General features: G+C 41.0%; 1 protein-coding gene across 1 annotated transcript in view; it reads right to left on the bottom strand.

Annotated features, from left to right (window-relative positions):
• The window catches only part of LOC130171794 (polycomb protein SCMH1), a 56761-nt gene extending 53519 nt beyond the window's left edge, over nucleotides 1-3242 (bottom strand). The window contains exon 1 of the mRNA XM_056379962.1: nucleotides 3151-3242. The gene's annotated coding sequence lies outside the window, so the exon portion shown is untranslated. The remainder of the gene's footprint in view (nucleotides 1-3150) is intronic.
• Between the last annotated feature and the right edge of the window lie 10170 nt (nucleotides 3243-13412).

Genomic DNA, 13412 nt, shown 5'->3' with positions numbered 1-13412 from the left:
GACAGGCCGAGAGAGAGTGCAGAGATGGAGAGAAAATGAGAGTGACATGAATACGCTGAGCCCCCATGCAAATAGATGCAGTTATCTAGATGGCCTATATGAACACATACAAAAAACATTCACAATGCAGGTGAACCCGTACACTGCATGTGAGGCCTGTTTCTCAGGCTGAAGGTTGTCAGTGGCAGGGAGCACAGAGGACGGACTGGACAGTTGGAGGGTATGGCAGTGTTGTGTGTATGTGTGTGTGTGTGTGTGTTTTATGGACGAGTGACTGATTGGGTGGCAGAGAAAGAAAGGAAAAAAAGAATGATCAACAAGAAATGAGGAATGGTGAAGGAAACTGAAAAGAGGAGATTGTGTTCAGCTGTGAGCTGTGGGGTGGATCAACCCCTGGGAGACATAGGAAGAAAAGTCACTCAAACACAGGGCTCACTGGTAGACGGAGTCGGGCCAAACAAACACACACGCACACATACACACACACTATCTCACCGAACCACCTCATACCCAGAGCCAGCCTGTAGCAGACATTCAGCCAATAGATATGAGGTGCAATAACACCCAATGCGAGTGGGTCCCTCTCTTCGCTTTAAAAAAGAACACACCTCCAACAACACATGCACACATGTACACACTGCGCTCTCCTATTCACACATCTCACTTTAGTGGCCACAGACAGAGAGAGGAGGAGGACTGAAAGTAAGGGGGAGGAGGAGGAGGAGGAGGGGGTGACAGCGGGAGTGAGAGAGAGAGAGAAAGAGAGAGAGAGAGCAAGAGAGGTGTCGCCTCTCCGCACTGATCCCTTATGCTAAGAGGGATTTGCATACATTTTTAATCAAAGCAAATTAGATCATAACCAAATTAAATCACGCTTTCCAGCCGCCCCCTTCTCTGTCTACCTCCTGTTCCATCCACCCACCTATTCCTCATCATTTAATTATAGTCACTAATAGGTATGGTTAGACAAAAAAGAAACCTCTGCACACATATGGAGCTAATTGACAAAAAATATATGTGGAATGTGTCTTTGTGGCCGTTAAATTGAATATATCCTCCCATCTAGCAAGAATAAAAGATGGAAACTGGATTTCAGCATACAGTAGGCAAAACTAATTTTGTATTTGTTGCAGGTTTATGTCTGCCTTGGCAACATTCAGTGGCTTTGCTACTATAACTGACAAACATGTACTGACAAATACATAGCAATAAATCAAATGAAAAAACACACATACAAGCAAGCACGCACGTTGGCTTGCAAAACAGTCACCCACCACAGAAACTAGACACCTCCTTCTGCATTCCTCTCCACACCCTATGCTGCTAAACAGATTGGTATCGGCCCCCATTGCTAGCTACTGGCCATTACACAATGACTTCCTACTGTTGTCCGATAACTCAATCACAGCCCTATTATAGGCAATCATCATGAGGTCCACCTCTTCACATGCCCAAACACACTTTGTCACAAACACAATTTGTCACGATTTCATCCCTGCCTAAAAAAAAAAAATCCTCACACACAAATGTAATTGCATGTGCCAATTCTCACAAACACATACACACACCCACTTACATGTAAACACAAATACACACTCATGAAAAAAAAAAGCACATTCATGTGCATTTTTAAGTGCATTCTCTTTCTTTCTCTTTGTCACAGATGCACAAGCACACGGGCGCACAAAGGTGCCTGCAGGCCTATTTGAGATGCAGACTCTCATGTCCCAGTAAATGATATTAAAAGTCATATCATGAATAAATCAGCAGGCAGGGCCCAAACGTCTCCTCCATGACACATTCACATACAGTAGAAAGTAGAAAGAGGGAGTGGAAGATAGAGAGGAAGGAACAAAGATGCTATCACGCAGAGCACAATGCATACAAACACATACTCATATGTACATACTCAGACTGTAAGCTAAGGTTGCAATTCTCAATAACTTTCATTATTGATCAATCTGCGTATCACTTTCTCAAATACTCAGCGAATTGTGTGCTCTATAAATTGTCCAAAAAGCCCATTAAAACTTCTGAACTCCAACATGATTTCTTCATATTGCTTGTTTTATCCAATTAACAAACAGCCCAAAGATATCCAGTTTACTGACACTTAAGACCAAAAAAGAAAGAAAGAATAATCATAGCTGATCATTCTCTCAATCAAGTAACTGATTGTTTTATTCCTACTGCAAACACACCTATACCTTCAACAATATGTATGTGATCATAGCCAATGGCATTATTAGCCTGTGACAACACATTCTTACGCATTTTAAAAGGGGCTATTTGTAAATTTTCACTGCTTCTGAATGTGGTTTCTTGCCTGGACGGTTAGTGGTGACTGTCCCTTAGCTTTGGCCATCATTGTGTTTACAAGACAAGAGGTTATAATACGCCTTCTGAGCAGCGCTACATCTTCAAGTCAGATTAGAGACTGCAGTGAGTCGCTATAAGAAAGTTTCGAGACAGACCGGGGCTAGCTGGGTTGCATGCTAACTTCAGTAGAAGAAAAGACATGACACGAGCTAACATTGGTGTTGCTTTTCACCAATGGAAACAGCTCTTGGCAAGTAGAGGAATGAAGTTTGGTGCTGAACTTGCAACGTTTCTTCTAGACTGGTAAGTAAACAAGCTGTTAATGCTAATGCTGGCTATATATATTGTATAGTAGCAATAGCAAAACTTAAAAATAGCTCCTATAAGTTTTATAACCCTTATTTTGAACGTAATTAACTTCCTCCCTATAGTATGCATAACTATCTTCTTCTAGCTCAAATAATGCAGAGGAAATTTCACTGACATATTTCTTTTGAAATTTGACTTAAGTAAAGCTGTGATAGAAATCATAGCAGCTATATGCAGACAAAGGTTTTTCCCTTTGCAGTCTGTGTGTTTTGAAACAGCAGATTTAACAGTCATTTAAACAGGTAGGCTGCCCCTGCTGAGATAAATAAGGAAGACTGGGCTGTAAAACAGCATCTACAAAATGATAGGCTGCAAGTAATCTATGGGCAACAACACACTAAAGCAAAGTAAAATTTAAGTAAATTCATATGGGTAAAAGCTGTTTAAATCTTCACAGAACAAAGCAAGGACAGCTCTTTGTTGAGTCTGTATTACGATTATTCATTAACAGGTTAAACTCACCTGTAGAGAGGCTCCTGCCGCTTGAAGCCATTTGAGTTCCATTAAGATGAAGCAGAGCTCATGGAGGCACTTTTGGCCCATTTCAGTTCCAACCTGAGGCAGAAATATGAGACACAAATCCTGAGGCTATAAACAGTCATTCCACAGTATATCTGAAGGAACACAAACACTTAGGAGGCCTTGTAGGTTCAAGAAAAAAAAAAGCTGGAATCAAGGCATTTTAAATCTGAGCATGTAAGTGCTGACTCTAGTGTTGAAAGGTCTGATTATTAAATTGTTTTTTCTTTAACATGGAGCAGCAGTTGTTGGAAACCACAGAGATGACTTGAGGCTTCATTTAAAAATGTTTACACTGTCACAGACTGTATCTATGGCTGTGATTATTACAGTCTGACACAGGTGAGGTGGTGCCACACTGCCTGGGTAAGGATAACATGCTAGAGGCAGCCTAGCATAACTATCATTCAAAGTGTCGTCTATGTATTTCAGTATTAAATGACAAATTGTAATTCAAAATGAGAGTAGAGTTGGTTGTTTGTGAAAGTTCAAAGAATTTGAGGCTGCGAAGAGCAGATGTTTGCTATGCGGCATCAGCAATTAAAATTTTAGAGCTTTCTTTTGTGGTTAACATTAGCGACATCGCATTTCCTACCTGTCCAACAAACATCCACGTTTTCCAAGTTTTCCCTCCACCTTTCATTGCACATAACTTCACTTGCATTTGAGTTTTTAGAGTAAGCAAACAAGGTGTAGAGCACACAGGGGTCCTGGGAATGTGGAGCATTCCCTGCAAAGCCTAAGAGTCAGGTCCACCGACCATGGATGTATTATGTTTCTACAATACAGCCATGCTACTGACAACATTAAATCTGAAGTAGAGCTGAAACAATTAGTCAATTTATCAATCAGTCAATCAACTGAAATTTTGCACACAAAAATGGTTAACATTCCCTTGTTCTAGCTTCTCAAATGTAAGGATATGCTGCTTTTCTTTGTCTTAAATGATCATAAACTGAATATCTTTGAATTTTGGACTGCTGGTCAGACAAAACAAGCAATCTCAGAAAATCACCTTGGACTTGAGCAAATTATAATTTTTCACTATTGTTCGACATTTTAAAGAATAAACGATTCATCGATTAACCAATAAAATTAACATCAGATAAATAAATGAATGAAAATAATCGTTAGCTGCAGCCCTAATCTGCAGTCATCGATGTAAAACGAGCAACTGGCATCAATTAGCAACACCTACAAATCCCCTCAGTTTTATAGTTAGAGAGACCGTTAAATTATCGTTCACACCTTTGAGTCGACGATTGAACATACTGTCCTATGTATGCTGAGATGCTTTGCAGTAAGTATGCCTCCATGCCACACATGCAAACATTGTGTGAGGATAGTCATGTAAATATAATAGTATACTGGCATTAACAAAAGAGGTGACCAAGTTATTTTTAGCTGCAAAAAAAAAAAAAAAACTTGACTTGTTCCTAAATATAGTCCTTATTTCATCTTTAATTTCTGCAGGTACTGAATAAGAGAGATGTTGAAAGAAAAGAGACATGCAGTCCTCACTTATTACAGCTAATTGCTATTGAGATTTAGTAAATGCAGTCGCAGGTTGTCATTTATGGTAACCATATGTTAACAAGCTTATGGCTGTAAGCGGTTATGTTGACAATGAGGGAGATTTTTAGCAGTATCAAGTGTTTTCTTTAACCAAACCAGTAAGTACAGCAGTAACAGTAAGTACACAGAGTAAGTATTTAAAACAAAGAGATGGATACAGAAAATATTAGCCAGCTGAACTGCTACTGAATTCCCAAACCTTGTACACACTGCACTTAGTGACTTCTTTAGTTTGATGATAGCATGTCATCTTCTATGGGTGTTGTAGCATGCAAGGAGAAATATATTGTGGGTTGTAACAATATCTTGACCTCTACTAGCCACAGTCTTAGTATTATAAAGATAATATTTTAAAAAAAAACATTTCCTGGTCAGCCAGAGATTGGCTCTTCAGCAGAATCAAGTGAAATGATACACAAAAGACTGAATGAATCCCGTGTGGCACTCCGAATTGACTTTGCATGCTATATTATGACATATATGATAACTGATGAGAGAGATGAGAAAATATTGCATTTTTTTTATTCCATCAGTATCATGAAGGTGCTAGACCAAGTAGTGGTAAAAGTACAACACATTCCAAGTCAATTTCTTTGTGTAACAGTTACAGAATCTTGCAGCAAATATCTGAGAGGTTTTACAATGAGTTTGAGAGAAGTAGAGGAGTCCATTGGGAGATATGTGTACTGTATGCTAAGGTGTGTGTATGTGTGTGTGTGTGTGTGTGTGTGTGTGTGTGTGTGTGTGTGTGTAAAAGAAAGAAAGTGTTGAGTGGCGCAGAGAGCAGGGAGTCGGCTGATGGGCAAAGGCATGGTGCCTGCAGGTTCAATCTGCCCGCGAGTCAGGCATCAAACTTTCACATCCACACATCAATTATTCAGCGCCCTGCATTGTCAGAGTGTTAGCATGCCACAATGGCATACGACAAAAAACCTGGGTGAGGAGGGAGAAGGGAATCGGAGGACAAGGAAGGGATGGAGAGGGATGGGAGGATGGTTGAAGAAAGAAACTGATGATTTGAGAGACAGATGGAAAGACTGTGGCCTGTATGAAAGACGACACAAGGGAGGTAGGAGGGTGAAGAGAAGAAGATGGAGGAAAGTGGAGAGGAGTGGCTTTTGGAAGTACTGTATATATTACAGTGATTAGATATTATAGCTGCAACGTTGTCCGAGTCAAGATGTAACTATATTAACATTTAAAATGAAATCTACATTTATCATTTTACTGATTCATTTATTTTTACTCGTCACCATTTTCACTTTTCATTTCATTGCCTTGACTTTTCTTTAATTATTCAACACTATAGAATGAGGTGGTACATGACTCATTGTGATAGGCCTGGTAGATCGAAAACATCAGTGTAACCTCCAAATGCACTAGGAATGCCAGCATAGCGCAGAGGCAAACTACTCACCCATCAAAGCAGAGATCCAGGTTCAATTCCCAGGAGCTGGGATCTACTGTAAGACTTGCATGTGTGTCCCAAGTGTTCAGCTCTTTCTCTCGCTCTCTGTCTCTATCTCTATCTCTCTCTCGCCCGCTACGCACACAACCGCACTGAGCTATTCCTGAAAGCAGCTGCACTACTTGTGTAACAATTTTCTGTCTCAAACTTCTCAAACTTACTGCGGATCTTGAACATAGACGAGAAATCAGTATAATTAGCGTGTGTACTTGCTCCTGCTGGCTCTTAACGTTAAACGCGCACTTTTAGTTTCCACACACGTCTGCGCATGCGTATAATGCGTGCAATATTATAACTGGTCTCAGAACGGTAGAAGCTGAGTCAGTTGAGACAGCTTGACCAGCGCACTTGGCTATCGCTAGTCAGCCGTCGAGCCAAGGATTATCCTCAATGCGCATGCGCAAACCTCCAAGAAAGCATGTCTGTCCTCTCAGCATTACAAGCTTTAGCCTCTGTCAACAGGACACGGTCACGCCCACGAAAATGACAGAAACGACAGATACAACGGCTGGAAGTGAAGCTACTGCCACCACTGGTGAGCAGTAAATTACATGATGGATGCACACAGGCATCAGATCCTTTATGGGACCGAACACTGTTTGGAGATCTTTATGTATATAGGCTATATTTTTAGCTTTAACTAGACAAGCATTGCTTGCCTTGTTTGCCTTGACAGCACGCCACTGGAATATAGCCAAGGTGATTACCATGTAAGTAGCATATATATGTAGAGTATCTCAACATACTGTATGTAGTCCAAATTAATTAGCTTATGTAATGAATTTGGAAGATACAATCATTTTCAGCTCAGATTCAACAAGCTTCAACCTGACAAGAGGTCTGATCAGCCAGGCTAACCAAAACCACCTGTGTGGGTGGGTGTGCAGGGCCTTAAAGCAGATGTAGTTCTTTTTTTATAAATGCTGTTCTTTATTCCAGGTACTTTCCACCCCGAGCCTATTCAAGTTCTTGATGCAATGGATACAGCATATTACAGTAATAAAAGAAACAAAGAATATATGTTTTAGAGAATGGGGAAAAGAGCACAGAGAAAATGGGGATGTGAGTATAAACTTACAGTGATCTACTGTTCATATGTTTGTATGAAGCATTCGGGCTGTGGCATGAATAAGAATGAAAGAAGAAAGAAAAAAAATAAAGATGGAAAAAAATCTAGAATGAGACAAAGAGGAGGAAATAACAGTTAATAGGTACTGAGACAGCACATTCACAGCAAGTACTCTCCTTTGTCCCTCCACTGCTGGCAGTCCTCTTCTGCCCTGCTCTGACTTATTTCTATAGCTCACTTCACTGATTTTCTCCAACAGGTCCTCCAACCCAAACAACCATACAGGTCATTTGTCCCAACACTCGGATCCATAGGAGTGAGTACCGGCGGCAGGCATTTGAACCTTCATTGTGAAGGTAACAATAACAAACATGTGATTAAGGTCTTGGAATGGTCATGGATTTTTTAGGTTTAGGCACAAAAGCTGCTTAGTTAGCTTTAGGAAAGGAACGTTGTTTGGATGGAGGACCTTCGTTGTCATGGTTACAATAATAAACACCCGGTTAAGGTTGTGGTACGATCTTGGATAAAAGCCATAATGCCAACTATCAGTTTCACATGGGAAACGAACAGTGGTCTCCTGTGTCAAAGTCCTGCGTTTTGCAGGAGCCATCCATACACCACAACCTCCCTCCTCCTGCAGGGACTTTGTCACCTGACTTCCATCCGTCACAGGACAGTCTTATTTTCTCACATTCAGCTGTAAAGAAAAGTATGGATGATTTGGATTCTCACAAATTATAATGTGACATTTGGTGGAAAATGTTCTGCAGATGCCGATGAGGGAGATAATGAGATTTAAAAGGGTTTAACACCGCTGAAGTGGGCCAGAATGGTTTTCCACAGCTCTACAATTGACTGCATGGCTGACCTCGGTGTCAGCTTATGTCACTTATCATCTGGAAAAGGGCAAAATTGAGCACGGGTATTTCATCGAAACTAAGATCTCTTATTCACAGACAGAAGGAGCTCCCTCCACTGAGTTACACCAGCATTGTTCCACTGAACAGTTCGAGAACGATATGCTAGGCTTTTCAGCTGATCATGCACAAACACACATGTACTCTAACAGTCAAGTGCATCTGCACATGAGAGCACACACATACACACACACAACATGCGCTCACACACACTCACACAGAAGCATGATTTCCCACTTGTGTGTGAGCCAGCCATTGGAGAGAGCAAGAAGACAACTGACAGCCAAGGCAATGTGCTGATGGTAAGCAACATTCTCCTGGAATTCTTGAAAGCCGGGACAGGAGGGAATGTGTGCATGTGTGTGTGTGTGCCCGCGTGTGTGTGTGTCAGGGATTCACACAATGGGGCAGAGCTTCATACTGTAATTCTAATAGTGATTTTTCGTACTACTTGAGATAAATTTATTTTTTACTGCATGGAGGCGCGGCAGTAAAACCAGCATTCCTCTTCTGCTCTCCACGTGTCAGAGTACAGCATCTCATGCTCAGTGCCTGAAAGAGTGGACAGATACGAAACTTCAACATGCATGTGCTGATCTCTAATGAGCCACGGCCCCCTTTACCCTCATGTCACATGTAAAAGTTTGCCTCTTTATTGTCTATTGACTTAATGTGATCTCTGATCCAGTTTTCTTTTGTCTTCTGGGATTTTTTTTTCCAGGTAAAAGCTTTCCCTGCAGGATTGTGGGGGGCAGTCCTAGATTAGTTGACTGACCGGCGCCTGCAGACCGTGCAAATGCATCTGAGATATCAAGTGTTTTCAAAAAGAAATCTTTGCATACTCAAATTTGATTTCCCTCTGTGTTGAGTTGGTACTCAGTGGTGTTCTTTGCTTCAGTATGAGTTGTCTGTCTCTTTTTCATTTTTGTCACTGTGTGGTTGATGATGAAGTGTGTCTGTCTTGCCACATCTCCCATTGCACAGAACTTATCAAACATTATTTCCCTCTTTGACTGAGTGATTTGCATTGGTTACGACCAGAAGCACAGTCTCTTTCCCTGACCTTTCGTTGCAGAACATACATGAATGTTTTTTGGAACTCACATAGATTTGCAGTTTTCATAATTCTTTTCTTCTAGTCATCAGGGTCTCTATTTCTTTTCCGTCCTCTTTGCTGGATCTCACTCTTATGGTTGATCTCTTCAGCACTCACTGGCTCTAATGTCAGGACGACATGCTCTTCCTCTTCTTCTCTTTCCCGGTGCCTAGATGACATAATGCTGCCAATGTGTGTGATTTTAGATAGCGTGCCTGTCGATTAATGGAATTTTTATTTTATACAGCTATTACATTTACAGTTATTTTATACATATAACAGCGAGGTGGAATAAAGGTGCAACATTAACCAGGCTATGTAATATAGGCTTGGTGTCTTGAACCTGGCTCACTGCATTTCCTGTACCCTTTCCCCAGTCATCACCATTGTCTGCGGCTGTCCCTCCTCTATTATACGATAATATACGATATTGAATTCTGGGTGTTTTCATTTGTCCTATCATCATCCAGCTGCTCCTCTTTTAGAAATATGCTGAATAACACTTCTTCAGCAGTTGAAAATGTTTTTTCTTGTGTTGGTTGATCTACATGGCTTTCATGTGGTGTCAGCTATATTGACTAATGTGATATCCATACGCTTTACCCACAATACATTTCTCAATGTATTGCGCTTACGCCCTTTTGGCGCCAACTGGGGTCAGTGTGTTTGTTTTAAGTCCTTTGCTTTTTGATGAATAACTCAAAAATGATTAAGAATTCATTTGTGTCCCATTGGCAATAGAAAGAGCCTATATATCTCCATTTTGCCCAAAATGTCACTTAATGCCCCTCCGGTTCTCACCCCTTGATATAAAACGAATGTCGAAAAAGTTGCTTCATTTGAATGGAATTAAATTAACTGAACAGAATTGATCTGAACTGAACTAAATTTTACTAAGGGGGTTTAGCAGAAAAATATCATGCAAATGAGACCACAAGATGAGCGATATTTAGAATAGGAAACAGAAATGAGAGCGACTGAGGGATCGAGGAAGGACAAGTTTAGATATAAGGTTGTACTCTGATTCCCCAGTGAATGTGGTCTTGCTTGGTGTGAGCCCCCTAAATATAACCACAGTGCCATCCATCCTCTACCCTTGGCCTTTAAACATCTCCTATCCAGCTGCAGGGAGAGTTATAGACCTCTCCATGCTTGAGCTTTCTCTTAAGACAAACACACACACATGAAAACATGTTTGTGTAATTACACTTGGGAAGACCTTCACAGACTAACCTCTTAACCCTAACCTCCACCCACTGCACTAGACAACAACATACTGACTCCAAACCTCTTTTCTGAATCCACACAGAGCCATTACGGAGCCTCGCTGCTCACCTGACTATGAGAGGGTCAGTATGCTCCCGACCTTGATTGGAAGATCGTAACTGATACTGAATACACTTGATATTTTTCATATGTGATGAATATAGGTTCATTCAAAGTTGTAATATAATCCAAGACTGCTCACTAGACCCCCCCCCCCCCCCCCCCGCTACTGTTGCTACATCTGTCAAGCTTTCTGTTCTTACACAGCAAATATGCAATTTACAGTGATTACATGGGCAGTTTTATCACTCTTTTTAATCATTCAATTATTAGTAATTTGCAAAACAGGGGGTTATTGATTTCAGACAGATGAAGACAAATAAGCTTTTCATTTCTAGCCAGTGACCATCACTTTTCAGATGAAATTACAATCTAGCTAATTTAGCCAATATTATTTTCATGAGCTGGTTGAAAACATTGTCTCCAGATGCATTTTCAATGTTTATTTAAAACGAGGATCTCACTATTGGTGGTTGTAAGCTAGTTAGCCGGCCTGTCACCAGACTATCACCAGAGAGAACACTAATATTGGACAATTCTGCAAGAATAAGAATAATTTATTCATACACTATCCATGTTCAGCAACTACAGTACAGTTATTTTGGTAATAAGGTTGGGGAAGGGAAAGATAATAGATGTACAGTTAAAAATCAAGATGACTTGCTGGTCCATGATGGGAAACATCTAAGCCATGAAGTTAGTTAGACACGTTACATGCTTATCCACCAACCTAACCTCCACACCCTTTGGTTCCACTTTGCTACATAACCGACACAGTACTTCCTGTATCTGCACTGAAATTTGGAATTGGATGTAAATTGCAAGCTGCAGATTCATCCAATATGAACATTATTTCTAGGGCCAGTGTGCACACGCACATTGGCAGATTTACAACTAAAGCCATGTGGTGCAATTGAGACAGGCGGACGGAAGTGGTCAACATTTTCCCATAGTTTGCCACCCACTACACTGTCACCTAAATTGGTCAACAGTGATTTGTGAATTTTGAAAGCATCCTATGGGTCGTGTATGTTTCTAGTTTACCACTTCCTCTTCCACCACATCCTTGCCCACCATAAATCCCCACCACCAAGATGCCCCTTCTGATGTGGACAATGTTAAACAAGGAAACAGAAAAAAATAACCTTACCCTCAACTTAGCACCAAAAATAGTTTTTAAGTAGGGGGAATTTTGATTTCAAAGATTTTTCCCACGTTTTTCTTCTTGTCCCTGTCAGGATATTTTGTGATTACAGATAAGAGCATACTCACATAAGCTATGGACACATGCAAGCAGGCACTCAGAATACACAATATCATTTTCTCCTTCCTCATTTTCTTTATCACGCATAATTAAAATCCTTCACATTCACTTTCACTTCCTCTGTCTCTGTTCGTTCTCTCTCTCTCTCTGTCTCACACACACTGACCGACTGGGATGACCGATCATGTCCATTGGACCGTCCCTGATATACCTAGTGTGCAGCGGGGCATGCGCATGCCAACACAGCGTCTGCATGCAATCTTGATCTCGAGTCACTCAAGCAGGCAGACAGAGGATGTGAGGAACAGCGGAGAGGAGAGGGAGAGCGAGGGGTGCTGGTGGTGGTGGTGCGGCTGGTAGGTGGGGGCACCGCAGACATCATCTATATTTCATACACCTCTCAATTAGTGTCAGTGTTCACGGGTGGGAGGGTTGGGGAGCAGTCCCTGTCTACTTGGCCTGCTCGTCTGCTCATGCTGGGCCTGTACCGTCGCACCCTTTTCCCTCCCCCTGCTTCCTCCGTCCACAATAAGAGGTCAGATTTAGGTTCGCTTTTCAAATAATAATGAACGCGATGCCGTTGGCGATTCCTGACAGCGGGTTCATCTGATATCATCTCCTAAATGTGATAACGTTGTTATTCTCAATGTGTGCACATGGAGGATAAATAAAAATCGCACGGGATGCCACGTTCAAGTCAGACATTTGCATTTATCATGGTTTTCATGATGCACAGATGCCATGGTAGACTTGTCATAAAACATTAAATGGTAGCAAAAATGTGTAAAACTGCATCAAAAATAAAGTCCCAGATTAGCCCCTTTTCAAATCTCATTATTCACTTCAAATCTCATTATCTTCTGGTAGTTCCAGTTCCGATGAGCTTCACATTTTTGGTGATATAGAATAGTCCAAATGATCTGGATTAGAACCCCCCCGCCACCACCACCACTTCCTTTCTAAGTATATCGCTTGTGTCACCATCCCACCTACAGGACTATGAACATACTTACATATTTTCATATCAAAGACAGACTGCTCATCCTATCCTTATCCTATTAGACCTTATGAATAACGTATTACATTATTTCTGCTAATTATCTGATTTATACTGACAGACAATTATATACTGCAGGAGACAGCTTAGGCTACACTGGCAAGGTAAAAACACTATCATGCTGAAGTTAACATCTCTTTTTTTGGTTTTCCAAATACATCTTTATGTTCATAAATGGAAGCTACTACGATCCCATGTTACTAATTCCAGCTGGTGACCATGGCGTGACTTGACCTGTCCTCATCAGGACAAGTTGATTTCATCAGGTTGGGAGACACAAGAAGAACAAATATGAGAACAAACATGGCCATAAGCTGCATTTGGGTGAGACAGATGTTTATATTTTGGATATTGTTTCATTATGGTTGCACACAAAGTGAGACGTCCACTTATGTTTATGCAAGGGTTTGGAAATGGTTGAGTTTCAGTG

Source organism: Seriola aureovittata, chromosome 7 (genome assembly GCF_021018895.1).
Source record: "Seriola aureovittata isolate HTS-2021-v1 ecotype China chromosome 7, ASM2101889v1, whole genome shotgun sequence".
Taxonomy (NCBI): Eukaryota; Metazoa; Chordata; class Actinopteri; order Carangiformes; family Carangidae; genus Seriola; species Seriola aureovittata.
Note: the sequence above shows the minus strand (reverse complement) of the source record. Positions and strands in the feature narration are given on the sequence as shown.